Here is a 13,855-nt window from a genome sequence, read left to right on the forward strand (position 1 = left end):
TGTTTGGTTAAATTTTGATGAGTTTTGGATAAGTTTGGGCTGTATGGTGATTGTTTTCGATTTTCACGTTGATTTGAGTATAAAGATTACCATATTGAGCAGACAACCTTTGGTTCGTGCTTCGACTAAATCGTTATATATGTATCATAATTTTGGAACTGTAGCAACTGAAATCATCAAGTTTTGACATCGTATGAGGAATTTATGGTCATTTTACTAAGAATTGGGTTGCCAGATTTTTCAGATTAATTGCGAAATTACCACTGAATTCGTATTTAAAAATCTGTACTATTTTCAAATATTGAAACCAACATATCTCCTTTGGTATAAGGTCAAATGGAGTGATTAAAAATCCTAACTGGACTATAATTGCACGAGGAATCCATTGGAGGCATCAAAAGCGAGTTTCGTGATCGTTTAACACAAGAAACTATGCATAACAACTGGGCATTTTTGGCTATTAATGTTGTTGGAGTTTTTCTCATCTTGAAAGTTTGGGAGTGGGAGAATTCAAGGATATTATTCAAGTTTTTTCCATGGGGTAAGGTCTAAACCATAACCTTAGTATTTTTCTTTAATTTATTCCCTTGGTTTAAGCTTTAATCCATGATTTTAATTGAAAACCCATTTAATTCTTTAAATCAAGACTTAGGGTTATGTCCTAAATTTTAAAAATTAGAAATGAGTTAGAGGCGTTTATTTCCCGATTCCTTTTGGTGTCTTGTTCTCATATATTAGGAGAACAACATACTCGAATTTGGAGAGTTTTGGAGGAGTATTTCGGGAGATATGAGACCCAACTAGTGTGGGTTGGACTCTTGGGTTATGAACACCCAAGAGCAATATTTTGGCAAATTGGTTGAGCTATTGGACTACGTTTGAGTCGATTTTCATTCGTGTGAGCTTGTATTGTTTCGGTCTTTGCTTGGGTAAGCTTGGATTCGGAATCCAAGGCGGGCCCAGCATTGACTTTTGTTGATTTTTGAGACAATATAAAGATCATAGTTTTATTTATTGTTATTGGTTTCTCTTACATTGTTTGATGTTATTAAGTCATTTTTGTTAGTTTTGAGCCGTTTGGAGGCGAATTTAGGGGAAAAGCTATTTTGAAGGGTTGAGTTGGCTAGTTGAGGTAAGTATCTTGCCTAACTTTGTATGGGAAAAACTACCCATTGGGACTTGGGTTGATTGTGCTATTTGTGTTATGTGAAAATCGTGTACGCAAGGTGACGAGTGGGTACACATGCTATATGTGGTATTTGACCGGTTTAGATTATCTAGACTCTTTCCATTCCTTTAATTTAATTGTCATAACATGTTAAATCTCTCATTGTTAATCTACTCTTACATGCTCTATTTGATGTTGTTAGCACTTGTTGTACCTCTTACTTGTTAATTTGCTCTTATATGCTTTAGTTGAAGTTATTACCTTCCTTATTGTCTTGTTACCTCTTAATTGTTGAATCACTTTTAATTGAATTTGTTATTTTGTGGAATATCATCTTGTTGAGTTATTGGTGTTGAAGTTGTAATAGACGTTATCACATTGAGGCGAAGTTGTTAATTGTTGAGATACATTTCCTTGTTAAGAATTCCCATTCATTTTATTATTATTGAAATTCGTGTACACATTGTGGTTGAGCCATGGACTATTTGTTGTGGAAATATTGGTGTTGTTGACTTTGTGGCAAGTTGTGGCATATGGACACTTGTGGTGCGAGTTGTGATTGTGTTGTGATATTGATACGCATGCGGTGCTATAAGGCTAGGGCTTGATACGTGTGTTGCCAGTAGGGGAAATACTTGAAGCCACGCGGTGAGATAAGGTGGGTTAAAACGCGTGTAGCTATTTCGGGAAAAATAATTTTTAAAACTAAATGTAAGGGTCACACGTGATATAAGGAAAGATTGTGATTGAAATTGTGAAATGTGAATACGAAGCGGTACCTCGGTTGTGATTTTCATTATACATTCCATGTTGGAACAACTTGTTGATTTGAACGATCATTGTTCTTCTTTCAATCATTCATCCGCATTTTAATTGTGTTTGGTTATTCGTTGTTATCTTGGTGATTGAATAATTGTGGTTTCTTGTGTGAGTCATGCATTCTATGTGATTTGTTGTGTTGCTTTAACATGCCAATTTGTGCCTCCGTTATTACTTGGTGAATTGATTGTCAATGTGAATTTACGGTGGGCTTGATACGTGTGTTGCTAGTAGGGGAACTACTTGAAGCCACGCAGTGAAATAAGGTGGGTTAAAACGCGTGTAGCTATTTCGGGTAAAATAATTTTAAAAACTAAATGTAAGGCTCACGCGTGATATAAGAAAAGATTGTGATTGAAATTGTGAAATATGAATATGAAGCGGTACCTCAGTTGTTATTTTCATTGTACATTCCATGTTGGAACAACTTGTTGATTTGAACGGTTATTGTTCTTCCTTCAATCATTCATCCGCATTTTAACTATGTTTGGTTATTCTTTGTTATCTTGGTGATTGAATGATTGTGGTTTCTTATGTGAGCCATGCATTCTGCATGATTTGTTGTGTTGCTTTAACATGCCAATCTGTGCCACCGTTATAACTTGGTGAATTGATTGTCAATGTGAATTTAATTGCGTAGAATCACTATATCATATTTTGTTGAGTTGTTGATAACATAATGGTTTAAATAAAAGAATTATTAACATGCTTTATTCTATGTGTATCTCACTCGGTGCCTTATTATTCTAAATGGTTATCGCACTTTCACTATAATTGGGTTCTCGAATTACACTCATCACCATGTTAGATGTAAACACCTTACTTAAAATTGTTATCATGTTTTTCTTTAATAAATTCTATATTTAATTCGTTAATTTAACTTATGTTTTATTTTGTTTAAAAATGATAATTTTACTCAATTTTATTTATTTCTAAACTAAACCCATCTTATACTCTGTTTTGTAAAAATTGTATATTATTTTACTTTATTTGATTTCTAAAATAAACTCATTATTTCATTTTACACCTTACTTTATTCAAGATTGTTATTATGTTTTATGGTGTTTAAATATATCTTTCATTAGTCTAAATTAATATTAATCACGGTTGCAACGTACATGGTAGCACGTGGGCTTTGCCGTGCGAAGGTGATTGTTATTGTGGGCATGAGGTGCCATATGTGTAAGATTTAGAAATTATAGTCCATGACTTGTGGTTTATGAGGTGTGATGCCTTAGGGTAATTCTTGTTGTAAGTCCATACATTGGGAGCGATTTGATTATTTGAGTTGTCATCTGTTTTTCCTTATTTTGAGTTCATTTACATCTCATCGGTGTTCTGATTATATTATTTCTTTACTACTCGTTTACTACTTGCTGCCATTTATGTTTCTATTACTTCATTGTTGGTTGTAAATCAATAATTGTTTCACCGTTGGTCTTACATTGATGTTCTTTCCATTGTTAGCTTATGTATATCTTGAACAGGTTTCTATGTCTAGTAGGTGTCTTGACCTAGCCTTGTCACTACTCTACCAAGGTTAGGCTTGATACTTACTTGGTACCGTTGTGGTGTACTCATGCTACGCTTCAGCACATTTTTGTGCAGATCCAGGTACTCTGATTGTGTTGTTGAGAGTTGCGTCTGCGCGGAGGGAGACTTCAAGGTATACCTGCTTGACGCTCGCATACCTTGGAGTCACCATCTTACTTCAATATGCTACTGTTAAATTGTAATTCACCATCTTACTTCAATATACTAGAGTATTTTAGTAGTGTTTATGACACCGTACTACCGGTTTTGGAAAATGTATAACTATTGGCCGCTTGTTGATATGTATGTCATTTAATGGTTTATGATAAATGATTAAATAATTCAATTATGTTAATAAATCAACATGTGACATCACGACATCCTAAGGTGGGATATTGGGGTCGTGACAGCCTATGCCAGCGACATCCTTCTACGCGAATGCGACACTACACTCGTGATCGTGTTGCACAATCCCTCTTAACCTTCGCCAACGCGTAAAACCATCTGCCACCTAGGAACACTACGCGAATATCTGATCAGCAGTTCTATAAGACCAAAATGAAGCTGCACTTCGTCCGAATCACACCCGAGGCCCCCGGAACCATATCCAAACATGCCAATAAGTCCTATAACACGATATGAACTTAGCTGAGGACTCAAATCACATCAAACAACATCAAAAATACGATTCATACCCCAATTCAATCCTAATGAAACTAATGGATTTTCAACTTCTACAATCGATGCCGAAACCTATCAAACCAACTCCGATTGACCTCAAATTTTGCACACAAGTCATAAATGACACAACGAACCTATTCTAACTTCCAGACACAAATTCGAGCTCACTCAAACTTCTCAACTTTTCAAACCTTCAACTTTCTAACTTTCACCAATACAAGCCAAAACAATTTACGGACCTCCAAATCAAAATCCGGACATACGCCTTAGTCCAAAATCACCATACTGAGCTATCGAAATCATCAAAACTCCATTTCGGAGTTATTTACACATAAGTCAACATCCGGCCAACTCTTTCAACCTAGACTTCCAACCTTGGGACTAAGAAACCAACTACCCCGAAAAGTCACATAACAATAAACGAACATAGAATAAGCAATAAATGGGAGAATAGGGCTGCAATACTCAAAATGACCGGCCGGGTCGTTACAATAGGTTAATAGGATTATTAACTAAATACAATCCACCCTATGTGTTTAGCAAGTATGTAAATATCCAAGAAGGAAAGCAAACACAACTTCTATCTATAATTTTACTATACTTTACGTTTTGGGTACATCCAAGAACGGAAGTAAGAAGCAAGGATTCAACGCGGGGTTTGTCTTCAATCTTTCTCAAAATGACGTCGTCCAAAAGCAACTTCGTATGATAGTACCTCGCAAGAAAAGAGAAGTGAAATTGTTAGGAAATAATATAACATAAAAAATAAGCTAATAAAGTGACACATTTGTGAAATGGTTTTCGTTTTAAAAATGTTTTTGGAAATTTGCTCTTGAAAATGATTTGAAAATATTTTTGTTTTTGAAAGATTTTTTGAATTTTGTTTTTGGGAAATTGTTTTTTTGGAAAATAGTTTTCGAAAATAGTTTTAAAAATAATATAAGAGGCTCAGATATGTATTTTTAATATCCGTCTAGACATGAGAACGGGAACCGCCTCGGTAGTGACTCTGGTGGCCAATCGTGTCGCCCTCCATAGGTTGTTGGTTCGCGTTCTCATCCTTCTCTTTTTCGATATTTAGTATCATCGCCTCGTTATTTGGGTCCGATCCTGAGGGTCATTCGGGGCGTCGTGGCCTCAAACATTTATTCTCAACGGTCCGATATGGTGCAACAACTGTTTGAATCGGTAATATCACTAACGAGAGACTCCAAACTAAATCACATAAAAAACTATCAAAAAACCCAAAACAATATCCTCATTATGCAACAATAAGAGAAAACCTTTACGAAGAAAGCTGAAATGTGATTTTTCACCAAAGAAGTCCAAAACAAAATTGAACAAATGCACAAAAATAAGAAGGCAATAAGAAGCACAAAATACAAGTTCCAAACGTCGACAACAACAAAGATATTTCCGGTTAAGTCGCCAGAGTTCACTTTTTCCGGCGAGATTAACAAATGCCAATAGAATTTTTTAGCAGTAACAACACATGGAAACATTAGACAAAAATAAATATCAAGTAACCCATGGAAGTTATACCGTACTTATTAGGTGTTTGCTAACCTACTTCTACATTTCTTTCCTGTAACGATTCGGCCGGTCGTTTCAAGTGTTGTAGCCTCGTTCTCCTATTTATTATTTATTTTATGTTTACTTGTTGTTATGTGACTTGCGGGGGTGGTTGGTTTAGTTCCGGGGATGGTTTAGAATGAATTAAGACACTTAGTCCCAAGGTTGGAAGCCTAAGCTGGAAGAGTTGACCGAATATTGACTCATGTGTAAATAACTCCGGAATAGAGTTTTGATGGTTTCGATAGCTCCGTATGGTAATTTTGGACTTAGGAATGTGTCCGGATATTGATTTGGAGGTACGTAGGTCGTTTTGGCTTGAATTGGCGAAAGTTAGAAAGCTGAAGGTTTGGAGAGTTGAGAAGTTTGACTGAGAGTTGACTTTGTTATTACCGCGCTTGGATTTTGGTTTTGGAAGTTGGGATAGGTCCGATGTATCATTTATGACTAGTGTGCAAAATTTGAGGTCAATCAGAATTGAAATAGTGTGTTTCGCCATTGTGTTTAGAAGTTGGAAGTTCAATAGTTCATTAGGCTTGAATTGGGGAGAAATTGGTGTTTTTGATATTGTTTTAGGTGATTTGAGACTTTTACTAAGTTTGTATGATGTTTTAGGATGTGTTGGTATGTTTGGATGGGGTCCCGGGGGGCTCGGGTGAAATTCGGATTGATTGAGGAATGAGTTTGGCCTTGTTGAGTTGCTGAAATTTCCGGTGTCTGGTTTCCTCTTATGTGATCATGTGAAGGGTGTCGCAATCTTATAGGGTTATTTATGGCGGGGGGATTTTTGTTCTACGCTTTCGCGAGTAGAGGTCTGTGATCGTGGAGCTTTGGTCAGCTGTGCTACGCGAACGTGTGAGTGGTACCACGTTCGTGAAGAAGTCTTCGCGATTGTTCTTCGCAAGCCCACGCGATTGATCTTCGCGAGCGCAAGAGGGAGTCCATGATCACGTAGGTTTGAGTTTCTGTGCATCGCGTTCGTAGCTGGTGTTCCGTGTTCGCGTAGGTCATTTTTTAGGGCAGCATTTTTTTGTTCTTCGTGATCGCGAGGGACTTTTCGCGATCGCGAAGAGGAATAATTGGGCAGACTAATTAATTTATAAAATAAAGGTTAGAGTATTATTTTGCATTTGGACTTTGGGAGCTCGAATTGAGGTGCTTCTTGAAAGTATTATCAAGGAGTTGATTAGGGTCAGTGATTTTAACTCGGATTTGGTTAATATACATGAGTCTATCACTGTTTTAACCATTTAATTAGTGTTTTGGGTTGGAAAAATTTGAGAAAATTGTAGAAACTTCATAAACTATATTTTGAGGATTTGAAAGGTGATTTGATGTCGGAATTGGATAATTTTTGTATGCTTCGACTCGTAATTGAATGTGTATTCGGATTTTGTAATGTTTTTTGGATTCCGTGACGTGGGCCTGAGATTGATTTTTTTTGGTTGACTTTTTGACTTTGGTTAAAGAACTTAGTTTTATCGTATGAAATCGATTCCTATAGCTTGTATTCATTGTATTAATTTGTGTGTGGCTAGATTCGAATCGTTCGGAGGCCGATTCACGAGGCAAGTGCTTGTTAGAGTAGGGATTTGCACGGTTTGAGGTAAGTAACACTTTTAAACTTGTTACTGAGGGTATGACTCCCTAGATTTCGTGTTATGTGGTTAATGTTGAGATGACACACATGCTAGGTGACGGGCGTGTGCGCGTGCACCATAGTAATTGTGACTCGGTTGATTCTGTGGTACTGTGTATTTATCAAACCTTATTATTGTTCATGTAATCCCTACGTATTAGAGTAATTGAGCTGTGATCCATTTTAAAAATCATGTTTAGACTATATGCTTATTCCATTGGGACCCGCTGATGTCATTTCTGCTGTTGAATTATTTGCTTAAGCTGCAATCATATACTCAGTCACATTCATCATTTGCATATCATATCTCACTCTCTGTTGTCATTTATTGTTACATCAAGTTATCATTGTTTGAGCTGATTGGCATGAAATTTGTGAGCCCGAGAGACTAGAGAGATTGATATATGAGTTGGGGCCTGAGGGTCGGATTATGAGTGATATTTATGGGATCGGGCTGCACGCCGCAACTAGTTTAATTGATTCATGATGGGATCGAGCTGCATGCCGCAACATATTTTATTGATTCATGATGGGATCAGACTGTACGCCACAACATGTTCTATTAGCGTTTGGGCAGGATCCGCCTCTCCAGAGTCTGACATACCAGCAGTGAGCACAAGTATCGTATAGTGCTAAGTGATTGAGAGTGATGAGTGGGGAGTGTGAGACAGTGAGATTGAGTACTCTGAGAGTGTGAGTACACGACTTTATCACTGTGATGCAATACATGTGACATGCACATTTGACATGTAGACATAGAGATGTAACATTCCTCTTATCAGTTATACTTGGCATATTTTATCAGTGTTGAGTTTAAATTGTTAAACTTGAAAGCATGTCTACATTTCTATACCGTGTACGAATTGATTATGGGATTTCATTGAGTTATTACTATCATTTTCCCTATTTTATCTGTACTGTTATTATCTGGATTTGGACTGTACCTTTCTAAGCTCGTCACTGCTTTCAGCCCAAGGTTAGTTCTGTTACTTATTGAGTACATTGGTTCAGTTGTACTCATACTACACTCTGCACTTCATGTGCAGATCCAGGTACATCTAGACCAGGTGGTTGCTAGACTTGGAGCAGTATCTGCTTGGAGACTATTGAGGTAGTTGCTATGGCGTTCGCAGACCTCGATTCTCCTTCTTTTCAGTTTATTTAGCACTGTTCTATCTTTCCAGACAGTTGTATTAGCAGTTTTGGCTATGTTGATACTTAGTAGCTCATGTACTCGATGATACCAGGATTTTGGGGGATGTCTTTGTAGTTGGGTCGCACTTGTTCTTATCGATTATTTATGAGATATTTTCATTGTTAAACTTAATATATCATGCTTGTACTTTAAAATATGTTGTTATTTTGTGGTTGTCAGCTATCCTAGTACTGTGATAGGTGTCATCACGACAAGTAGAGAATTGGGTCGTGACAGCCGGAAAATGAGGCTTTGTTTGTGTGTGCGCTCATCAAAGATGACAAAACATCATCCTCAAAGTCCATATTCCGTCAGATCTGGGTGTGTACGACATGAAAGACAAAATGACGTTTCGCCGACGCTACTGCTGGTAGTGTTTTCTTTTTAGAAAAAAGTAGAGATAGAGAGGCGAAGGGATAGCAGCGGAGCTCGAGTGGTCGCCGGCTAACAAGGTCCAATCGAATCTAAAATCGATTCCCAGTATGTACACGTTAAAACAACAACAAACAAATGGAGATGAAGGAGGAGTAGTGGTTTCCGGCCATCGCCGTCGATTATCTCATGACCCAAAATCCCACCTCATGCGTTGTGATGGCATCTAGTCTCTAAGACTAGGTAGGCCGATTACTTATACTGATTAAGCCAGTTTTAACCATGATAATTTAAAACAGAGTTTAATATGCATACCGAAACAAAAGAGAAATAATACTACGCGGAAATAATCATAATAACCTCCCAAGAATAGGTAATACAGAGTCACGAACTCTAGCTGAATACATGGAAAGATCTCAAATATCGAAATACAATACTATTCAAATAACAGGCTGACAGTACAATGAAAGGAAAGGATTCCAAGGGACTGCGGCGACCAAGCAGCTTTACCTTGAATCCTCGCAATCAATAAGCTAACTCTGCCCGAGTCTGATATCTCCAATACATTGCTCTTCACAAAAGATGTGTAGAAGTGTAGTATGAGTACATCATGATCGGCACCTAGTAAGTATCAAGACTAAACTCGGTGGAGTAGTGACGAGGAACAAGTCATGACATCTACTAGTCAAAATAACCTGTGCAATATAGAAGTATAAAGCTAATAATGAAAGCAGGAATCAGTAATTAGCAACAAGAATCAACAAATGATATAAACAATAAAGTAATATGAACACCGTGAAAGTACCATTGAAACCACATAAGGAAAACAATAACTACCAATTAAGTCAAGCCATTCTAGCACAAGCTTCGCAACGAAATTACTCCGAGATACCTCATCTCATAGTCACAAGTCACGGGTCTCAACCCACCATCATATGCTCGTGGCACCTTGTGCCCACATTTCGAATCACAATCGCACGGCATGATCACATGCTCAATATCAACATGAAATAAGATAATACAAGAATACATGGACATGATCAATAAATGTCAAGTTTCATACTCCTGAACTAGGATAAGTGGCATGCTACAATATATGCTTGTGCGAGTGTACTATTACAACCCAAGTCCAAGTAATATCAAAGACATCGAGTAGCTCATCGAAGCAACGCAACAAGTCACGTAAGGTGTATGACATACACAAGGTAGGGCTGGGCATATATCGGGTAAAACCAATAGCCCGAACCGAAAAAAGCTTATTGGGTTATCAGTATCAGGTTATTAGGTTAACGGTTCAATTATGGTTTCGTGTTATTTTACTATTGGGTTATCGGTTCGAGTCTCGGTTTGCCCAATTTTTTAACGATTTAACCGATAACCCAATAAACTTTATAAAAATATGATTTTACCCTTAGATATATAAATTTTCCAATTCTCCCAATTCTCTATCTACTGTTCTAAGCCTCCCAAATTTGAAATTCAACACATAGAGAAACAATATTGTAAGGTTTATTATATTCTTTGAGAGGGTTACAACAATCGAGAAAGTTTATCATATTGTTTATACATTACACATTATCTTTCATTACTTCTTCTAATAGAATTGAGATTGAGTTATCATATCGGGTAAACAGATAACCGAACCGATAACCGATTAACCGATAATCGAAAACCGATATCTTATCAGTTCGGTTATCGATTTAGCATATTTATAAACCGATAACCGATATGCTAAACAGATGATAACATTCACAATCGAACCGAACCGACCCATGCCCACCCCTAACACAAGGAAAAACACACCATCTCACGAATATCACCAATAACCCCCAGACCATCACACATCATCCACGATGTTTCCACCTTTATCTCTCCAATAGCCACCCGTATCACTCCGCCCTAACAATATCATTAGCCATCTGTATCACTCTGATAGCCACCCGTATCACTCCGCCCTGACAATATCATTAACCACCCATATCACTCTGATAGCCACCCGTATCACTCTGCATAATAGCCACCCTTATCGCTCCGCCCGGACAATAACACAATAGCCACCCATATCACTCCGCACAATCAATAACAGTGAGATTCCACCCTTATGCCATGCATTACAACAATGGTGAAATGCCACCCTTATACTACGCATAACAACAACCAATCCGTACAATAATTCACATGTGTTACATCACAACAACACGATATATCAATTCGTACCACAAGTGCCCATAGGACACAACCTTTCCAAAAGAACCAACAATATCAATATTTCCACAACAAATAGCCCATGGCTCAAACACAATGTGTATAGAATCACAATAACAACAAAATGAACGAGAAAGTAACTCAACTATGAACAACACTCCCTTTAAACACGACTTCAATTAAAATAGATTAGTGATTTTCAATAACTTCAACTTCAATTAATTTCTTAAGGATAAATTCGATAATGAAGGTATTTCCATGAAACGGAAAACTTCGAATTCTAGCGTATGAAATAGGCTAACAATGAAAGAGGTGGCATGAACTAGCAATTACGTCAAAATGCATGAGAATAACCCGACAACAAAAATGATATCATGTAACAACAATTTCAATTAAGAGTAACTCAACAATAGAGGAAGTCACATAATGATAAAAGAGGCAATAACTTCAAATAAAGCATATAAGAGTAAACTTGACAAGTAAATGATGTGACATGTAACAACAACTTCAAATAAAACATGCGAAAGTAAACAAAACAATTAAAGATATATCATGTGCTAACAATCCCGAATAAATACATGAAAGAAGCCTAAGAGTCTAAACCGGTCAATTTCCACATATAAGCCCAAGTAGGTACTCATCACCTCGCGTACACGGCTTTCACATGACACAAATTAGCACAAACGACTCAAATCCTAAGGGGTAATTCCCACAAAAAAAGTTAGGCAAGATACTTACCTCAGGGAAGCCAAATCAATACTCTAAATGACCTTCTTGTGTGAAACAAACCTCCGGACGGCTCAAATCTAACCAAAATAACTCAATATCATGAATAAAAATCATAGAAAATAATTTCGGATAATAAAGTCTCGATCTTTAATTAAAAAAAAAAGTCAACCCCTGGCTCGCACCACGAAACCCGACAAAATTTATAAAATTCGAACACTCATTCCGATACGAGTCCAACCATAGAAAAATTATCCAATTAATTTCGATATCAAATCGGCCTTCAAATCCTCATTTTATATTTTTGAAATGTTTTATGAAAATCCCCAATTTTCTCCAAGTCAAATCACTAAATTAAATGAGAAAAACAAAGATGGAATCACGAAATATAATCAAATCCAGGTGAAGAGCACTTACCCTAATCGAAAGCATGAAAATCCCCTCCAAAATCACCCAAAATCGAGCTCTCTAACACAAAAAGTGATAAAATATCAAAAACCCTCGAAATAGAGTACTTTATATTCTGCCTAGTGATTTATTCATCGCAATCGCGGAGCATAAATTATATGCTGCGAAATATCCCTATGTGAATGTGAGAGAACAGTCGCGAACGCGGCACACAATCTCCATCAACCTTCGCGAATGCGTTGATAACCTCGTGAACGCGGAGAGTAAGACACCTGATGCCCCTTTTCGTTCCTTAGACGTGATCGTGTATCCCCTAACGCGAACGTGAAGACAAAAATATCAAAGCCTCGTGAACGCAGTCGCCTCTTCGCGACCGCGAAGAACAAAAATGCCAGCTTCCATAGAACACTATGCGAACGCGATTGCTTCATCGTGATCGCAATGAAGAACACTAGATAATAACAATCAGCAGTCCAAAATAGAAGGAAATGGCCTGTATCCCATCCAAAACACACCCGAGGCCCTCGGGACACCGTCCAAACATACTACGCGAGGCCTCAAATCTCATCAAATAACATCAAAAATCACACCTCAAATCGAACTTATGAACTTTCAACTTCTACAACTCGCGTCGAATCATATCAAATCAACCCGGAATGACGTCAAATTTTGCATGCAAGTACCAAATGACACAACGGAGCTAGTCCAACTCTCGGAATTTCATTCCCCAGATATCAATAAAGTCAACTCTTGGTCAAACCTTTCAACCTTCCAAACCTTTAACTTTTCAACTTTCTCCAAACTACATCAAATCAACCTACGGACCTCCAAATCTAAATCCGGGCTATGTTTAAGTCCAAGATCACTATGTGAAGCTATTGGAGCCATCATAATACCATTTCGGAGTTGTCTACACAAAAGTCAAACTCTGGTCAACTCTTGCCACTTAAGCTTCTAAAATAAGAATCATTCTTCCAAATCAATCTCAAATCATCCTAAAATCGAACCCAGACACACACGCAAGTCATAATACATAATAAAAAGTTGCTCGAGACCTTAAGCCACCTAATGGGATGCTAATTCTCAAAATGACCGGTCAGATTGTTAAAGATTAACTCCGGTCGGCGGCATAAGAGAGATAGGGTAGGGGCCAGTCGTCTGTCATCATGAGAGAGAGAGAGAGAGAGAAAGAATCGATGGGGGAAATAAGGGATAGGCAACTGTCTTAGAGAAAATGAAAGGGGGTCCTTATTTTAGGGATTTTGTTCCCTTAAAATCTGATGGTAGTGGGTGTAAAGTATGTATTGTATTGTATTGTATTATATTATAGGTTTGTATGGGGTAAAGACTTAGGGACCAAGTTTTAAAATAAAAAAAGGTAAAATTTAAAAGAAAATACATGGTCAAAAATGAAAGAAGGTCAAGTCACATCGATGTCATGTCACATCAATGCCATGTCGCATCGATGTCTAGTCACATCAAATGTCTTGTCATATCGGATGTTGACGGGACATTGAATTTGACCGGACTCGATTCG

Source organism: Nicotiana tabacum, chromosome 24 (assembly GCF_000715075.1).
Source record: "Nicotiana tabacum cultivar K326 chromosome 24, ASM71507v2, whole genome shotgun sequence".
Classification (NCBI taxonomy): domain Eukaryota; kingdom Viridiplantae; phylum Streptophyta; class Magnoliopsida; order Solanales; family Solanaceae; genus Nicotiana; species Nicotiana tabacum.